This window comes from Muntiacus reevesi, chromosome 12 (assembly GCF_963930625.1).
Source record: "Muntiacus reevesi chromosome 12, mMunRee1.1, whole genome shotgun sequence".
Lineage (NCBI taxonomy): Eukaryota > Metazoa > Chordata > Mammalia > Artiodactyla > Cervidae > Muntiacus > Muntiacus reevesi.
Window position 1 is genome coordinate 62,953,601 of NC_089260.1, and position 7,122 is coordinate 62,960,722.

General features: G+C 51.6%; 1 pseudogene; it reads left to right on the plus strand.

Annotated features, from left to right (window-relative positions):
• Positions 1–3,407: 3,407 nt before the first annotated feature.
• LOC136144952 (ataxin-7-like protein 3 pseudogene) lies at positions 3,408–4,760 on the plus strand (annotated as a pseudogene).
• Positions 4,761–7,122: the final 2,362 nt, after the last annotated feature.

The following is a 7,122-nucleotide window of genomic DNA, read 5'->3' on the forward strand; positions in this document are numbered from 1 at the left end:
ATGGAAACAAGTTGAAGAGTGCTCTGGGGGTCAAGGGCTTCCAAAAGAAAGAGAAAGAAGTTGTATCAGGCAAAGGGAGATGGTGGTCTGTGTACATGCAGTCACCACACAAGCCTCGGTGAATCCCCACGGGACTCTGAGAACCTGAAAGGGTCTCGGCACTGGGATAAGAGTAACAGGCATGATTCATCTCCGAGAATTGACCAGTCACAGGATGCAAACTGCCCCAGAGTGGCAACCCTTTTCATGTAGGAGGGGCTCTCAGCACTCACCGTATCTCTGGGAGTGAGGGCCTCAGTCCATAACGGAGATCGGGATGGAGCCTCGTGGCCTCCTGTTTACCAAATATGCTGAGGACTGGGCGGCATGTTGAGGAAATCTGTGAAATGTGGAAGTGGATAGGTTCTCAGCTGGATGGGGCTTCCAGGTTCATCTACTTGCAGTCACCGTGGATGTAAAAGTGAAAAAACTACATCCTCATCACCCCTGCCCAGCATTGTCCCGTTAATTTGCTTGGAAACTGTTTAAGGTCAGTCTCATTTGCAAATGGAGATGTGGAAAATAAAGCCGAATGGGGAAGATTACATATTGCAATTGAAGAAAATGCAGTTACTGGTTGAAATTTTCTATTTGGGTTCTCAGCATTGACTCCGTTTGGATTTCCCAGGGCAGGGGTTTCCCTGGTCCACCTTGGTGGCCATCTTGGAGAGGTGAGATCACTGAACCATGGGGGCCTGAGACATAGGTGCTCTGGGCAATAACAGCTTTGGAGAATATCCTGGATTGAGGTAATGGGATCAGAAAAACACCTATAGGCAAACGCCCTGTCGTGTGTGTGCTGGCAGCATCTGGAATCATCCAGGTGGTAGTGTGGAGTGCCGGGGTCCAGCCTCGGCAGGATCCAGGGGATACCCTCAGGATGAACGGCGTCAGCGAGAGAGAGAGAGAGAGAGAGTGACCAGACGGGTGTTTGCAGGGTCTGGCAGAGTCTGGCAATGCTTTATTTTTTACCGTAACTTTTATACCCTAAATTAGTACATTTCTAAGGGGAAGATAGTTTAACATTACATCAGCTTGTTCTTCACGAAACCAGGGTGTTTTCTGCATACTTCTTTGTGTATGAGGGTCTTGTACATTATCTTCTGGCCTTGGGGCCTATTAACATTTTATGCAAGTCAGGTGAATGTAAACCTATTTTCTGTTTCTATGGTGACCTTAACTGAAAGGTAGTAGTCTCATAGGGCAACAGTACAGAGTAGAAGTATAACCTTGTTAACATAAAAATTAATCCTTCTGCAGAAGTTGTCAGTTGCGTTTATCTAAGAAGTTTACCCCAGACTGATTCTGCGACTTTGGTGAGGCAGCCTCTGCCTAGCACTCCTGGCTGACAATTAGCAACTATCTCATTGTTACTACACTAGGGCTAAGCTCTTATTTTTCTAGATCTATAGCTATATTAACAATGGTTTCTATAACACAACCTTAGCATATTAAGAGTAAAAACACAGCAAGCAAATGTTAACCCAATAACCACCTTTAGAATAATTTTTCTTATGTTTTCTAATAGGATTCCTTCACCCCTCAAAAATGCTCTATGTCTATTAGGGCTTTTATATAATCAGATTCTTTATGCTATTTTATGATTAGGATATTGTAAGCAATGATGCATATTAGTACCAAGGGCATAAATGCATTTGGCTAACAAACTACCAGCAAAGGAGTTTAAATTAAAACACTCCTTTCACCCTGGATAATCTCATAAAATGCCACCACCTGGGAAACTTATTGATTAAAGTTCTAAATTGATTCTTATTTGGCAAGAGATCGGGGAAGGCCTTCTGCCTGTGTCACAGAAATTAGGGAGTAGTCTATTGAGGCAGGCATCAGAAAGACAGATAACATCTTTAAGGTGAGCGCCGGGGGCAGCTTTTCGAAATCCCTGAAAACCTGATCTGCCTTGCCTGTCAGGCTTTCTCCTCGTGACCTTGTCATGGGTGGGATCTCGTGAGCTGGTCTTTTCGAAACCCCTGAAAACCTGCTCTGCCTTGCCCGTCAGGCTTTCTCCCTCATGGCCTTGTCACGGGTGGGGTCTCGTGTGCTGGCTCCCGGCAGTGGAGCTTGGAGAGCTTTAGCTAGTGCAGCAGGTCAACGCCGGTCCATGACATGTGGGTCCCATCAGCCTGCTCTTGAGGTGGGCTTTGGGATGAATCATCTCAGTGGCTGAAACAAACAAGTAAAAGCCTAGTTCACCCTAGTTGCTCCATCTTTATCATTTTGCCGGTGTGGACAGAACTTTGCTTCTCACCCGAGAGATTCAGCTCCTTCCGCAGTCAATCCCATCAGCTACGGTCCCTTTTCTCAAGCTGTTGATTTCCTCATCTTTGTCCTTCCTTCACCCTCGCGGACCCCTGCCCTTCTCCACAGGTCTCAGCGACATAGAGTGACAAGACTCCTAAGAGGAAATGCTTCCCCATGTTAGGCTTAATTTTCTGCTGATAATTTTTCTATGTCCCCACATTTATATAGAATATATGCTACACACATTTGCTATGTATTTGTATAGTGTCTTATAGTAAACATATTTATATAGTATTAGGTAGCAATTTTAAATTTACACCACATGCAATGCAGGAGATGCAAGTTTGATCCCTGGGTGGGAAAGATCCCCTGGAGTAGGAAATGACAACCCACTCTAGTATTCTTGTCTGGGAAATCCCATGGACAGAGACACCTGGCAGGCTACACAGTCCGTGGGGTCTCAAAAGAATCACACAGCTTAGCGACTAAACAACAGATATACATTGTTATAAATAAATGATGTTATATATTATTATAAATAACATGTTATAAATATCTATACATCCTATATCATATTTATTTTTGACCCCATGACTGCATGCAGCTGAACTCATGCATTAAGTCCCACCCAAAGTGTCACTTCCTCCTCCATGAAGCTGTCCCCAGTGTCCCCAGGTTGAGGTATCCTCTCCTCTCTGTGCTCAATGCGCTATGTATGCACCTTCCTGAACACTTAACCACAGTCTTTGAATCATTTCCTTGTTTTTCCATCTTTTTATCACTGGACCAAACTCTTTCCAATTACAGTTGTATCATTTCAATCAGATTACCCTTAGTACTAGCGGAGTCCTAAGTCCTCAGAACTCTAATGACACTCAGTAGAGTTTTGTGGAATACATGAAGTTAGTACACTGCTTGGCTCATTCGAAAGGTTAAGCAACGAGAAGGGAGGGGAAGGGGCCATGGCCGCCCGGTGAGGCGGCGAGGCGGGGGGAGGGGGGCCTGGGCCCCGGGGAGAGGCGAGGACGGACCGACGGACATGGGGCTCCGGAGCAGCCGCTGCCGCCGCCGCCGCCGGAAGACGCGGCCCTGAGAGGCCGCCGGGCGGGCCGTGTTGCCGCCCGCTGTGCTGTGAGCAGTCAGAGCACCGTCTCCACAAGAGTTCACAAATGAAAATGGAGGAAATGTCTTTGTCTGGCCTGGATAACAGCAAACTAGAGGCCATCGCTCAGGAGATATACGCAGACCTGGGCGAGGATTCTTGTTTGGGATTCTGCTTTGAGGTACACCGGGCTGTCAAGTGTGGCTACTTCTTCCTGGACGACACGGACCCTGAGAGCATGAAGGATTTTGAGATCGTGGACCAGCCGGGTTTGGACATCTTTGGACAGGTTTTCAACCAGTGGAAGAGCAAGGAGTGTGTTTGCCCCAGTTGCAGCCGCAGCATTGCCGCCTCCCGTTTTGCTCCCCATCTGGAGAAGTGCCTAGGAATGGGTCGGAACAGCAGCCGAATCGCCAACTGCCGGATTGCCAATAGCAACAACATGAACAAGTCAGAGAGTGACCAAGAGGATAATGATGACATCAATGACAACGACTGTTCCTATGGCTCAGAGAAGAAAGCCAAGAAGAGAAAATCAGACAAGAACCCCAATTCCCCTCGAAGATCCAAGTCTTTAAAACACAAAAATGGGGAACTTAGCAATTCGGATCCTTTTAAGTATAACAACTCAACTGGGATCAGCTACGAGACCCTGGGGCCAGAGGAGCTGCGCAGTCTGCTCACCACGCAATGTGGGGTGATGTCTGAACACACCAAGAAGATGTGCACAAGGTCCCTACGCTGCCCTCAGCATACAGATGAGCAGCGGCGAGCCGTGCGGATTTATTTCCTTGGACCCTCAGCTGTCCTTCCAGAGGTGGAGAGTTCCCTGGATAATGACAGCTTCGACATGACTGACAGCCAGGCCCTGATCATCCGGCTTCAGTGGGACGGCTCCTCTGATCTCTCACCCTCTGATTCAGGCTCCTCCAAGACGAGTGAGAATCAGGAGTGGGGTCTAGGTACCAACAGTTCCGAGTCACGGAAAACCAAGAAAAAGAAATCCCATCTGAGCCTGGTAGGGACTGCCTCCAGCCTGGGCGCCAACAAGAAGAAAAAGCCAAAGCCACCGGCGCCCCCGACGCCCAGCATCTATGATGACGTCAACTGACTTGGGTACAAGGGGATAGCCTTTGGCTGAGCAGAGCCGTCTCTCCCGACCCCCACCCAGGTGGCACAGCCTGCCAAATGGACTGCTGCTGGGGGTTTGGGCTTGGGAAGCTTGGTGGGCGAGGCAGGCAGAGGATCCAATTATGCATCCCTGGGGGGTGTCAGGGTCTTCTGCGATGGAGCACGAGCCCTCAGCGTGCAGGACTCAGACCTGGACGTATTATGCCTTGGACATAAGTTTGGTGGAGAGGCGGTTTTCCTATTTATTCTATGAGTTACTGGATGTCCAGCTAGGCCAGGGGCCTGACCTGGGCACTGTGCCAGGGCACTGCCACCCCCCCACCCCCACCCCAGGAACTGGACTAAGCCCTGCTGAGGAGCATCGTGGCTACCCGGGAGGCCGTGGGTTGGAAGCTGAGCCTGGAGGGGGCCTCCCCCAGCTGCCCTCAGCAATGTGAATGGGTCCGGTGCTTGGAGCTGAGGGGCAGGGCTGGGCGTGTCCTGTCTGTGTGCAGAATCCTATCAAAAGCCCCCATCCCAGGGGAGGCAGGCATGGCGAGCTGTCTGCTGAGGTAGGCGTCCTGAACTAGCGCCGCCCTCCCTGTCCCTCACAGGGGCAGCCCTTTCCCCTCAGTCCCCGGGGGCCTCCTTGGCAGCAGGAGCTGTCCTTTTGTTGTTGGGTGCCAGGAAAGGGCCTCCAGCCTCTACAGCTTCAAGGAACGGGCACGGGGAGGGTAGGAAGAGGGAGCTGTGTATCAGGATGACTCCCCCCTACCTCTCCTCCCTGACCCAGGGCTGGCGAGGAGTGGGGCCCCAAGGTGAGGTGCTGCTTTATTTGAAATGTTTTCTTACCTCATTCCCTGCCCCAGGAAGGGGCCCAGCCTCACCCTCCTGGGGTGGCCCCATGTTCCTCCTGCCTACCCTGCCCCACTGCCCTCCCGGGGCAGCCCAAGTTCCCAACTGCTGCTTGCCACCCCCCCCTTTCACCTTGACCAGCTCCAGTTCCTCTCTCGATGCTCCTGCCTCCAAAGCCTGCCCTGTCTCCCCTTCCTTTGCCGCTTTTAAGTTATTTATTCTGTACTTGTGGTTTGGGGCTCTGAGGAAAATCCTGATCTTTTACCTCTCCCCCCTTGCGAGGAGTGGGGCGGGAAGAGAGGGTGGTCTCTGTGTTCTTGGCTGTCAGCGGAGGGGGCGGGGTGCCATGCCTGGGCAGTGCCCTCCTGCGGGACTGTCGTGCCAGTGTGCCCACCTGCCTAGTCTACATCCTGAAGAGATGTATCATTCAACCTCCATGCGGGCACCATCGCTCCCAGGAACCGAGCTGGAGGACTGCAGTCCAGGTTGGGAGCAGAACTGATGGCCCCAGGGATGGAGCTGACCCTGAACCATGTTCTCTGGCACTCGCTGGATGTGACCCCTGTCCTCCTCCCAGGAGGAGCCATCCCACATTTGGGTAGTTAGTACCCAGGACTGACCGGACTGATCTGGGTTAGGGACCCTAGAGGGTTAAGGGAACAAGAGATGGGGCTGCAGTACCCTGTCTGGAACCCCAATCTCCCCCTGGGGTGGCTCTGATTGTGGCTGATGCCTGGTTACAAATTGATTTTTAACCCAAGAATTATGATTATTTTTTAAAGAGCCAAACAGATTTTGGCAGGAGTTAGAATAAAGCCTGGGGCCTGGACTCCTCCGTTCTCACCCCTCCACAGCCTTCACCCTCCACGGGGAGGCCAGAGGGCAAGGAGGATCTCAGTCAGCCTCCAGCCCGCTCCCAGCTGAAGACCTGGGAGCAGGCTGGAGGTGGAGGGAGGAAGGCCGCAGGCCACTCTCCCTTCTGAGAGGCAGTTGCAGCTCAGGCCCTAATACACCCTTTCCCCTCTGGCCTCTCCGTTTCCCCCTTCTGGTTGGAGGAGCGAGAAGTGGGAAGTAGTTTGGGAACTGGTTTGTCCACATCCACTTCCCCATTGTTCCTTGGCCCGCCCTCAGGGCAGAGCCCCCTGCCCAGGCTGGGTAAGAGATGGGCTTGGTCCAGCAGGGACCCTGAGGGAGCAAACCCCCTTCCTTCTGGGGAGAGTGTGCCCCCCTACCATGTAGTTGAACAGGGGCTAGGAGCTCCCCATCTGTGTGGATTTCAATTCCCATCCTTCCCACCCTGGCTAGGTGTCGTCCACCCTGTATCCTATCATGTGTCTGAGTGTGTGGGGGGGTTCTGTACTAATTTCCATGGCCGGTGGCTTTTCCTTCCATGCATCACTCCCCCCCCCGCATGCCCAGGGGCCACCCGCCTGGCATTACCGCAGGCTGGGGTCATTGGGGGAGGGGGGTGGGCCTCACGCTGCCCTGTGGTCTTGAGATTTTTATTTTTGCCTATGTAATCCATCCTGTACAGGTAGCTAACTTTGTAAACGCTGTGTATTCCCCCTGCCCCCATGGCTGCTGGTGTAAATAAACTGCATCTCCCGTTGGTAAAAAAATAAATAAATAAATAAATAAAAAGGTTAAGCAAACACATGTTGAATGAATGAAGAAGGAGCAAATTAATAAATGAACATAGTCTGGGCTGAAAGCAGAGCCGCCCCTCAGGAACATTTCCAGGGCCCGGGCAGGAGGAC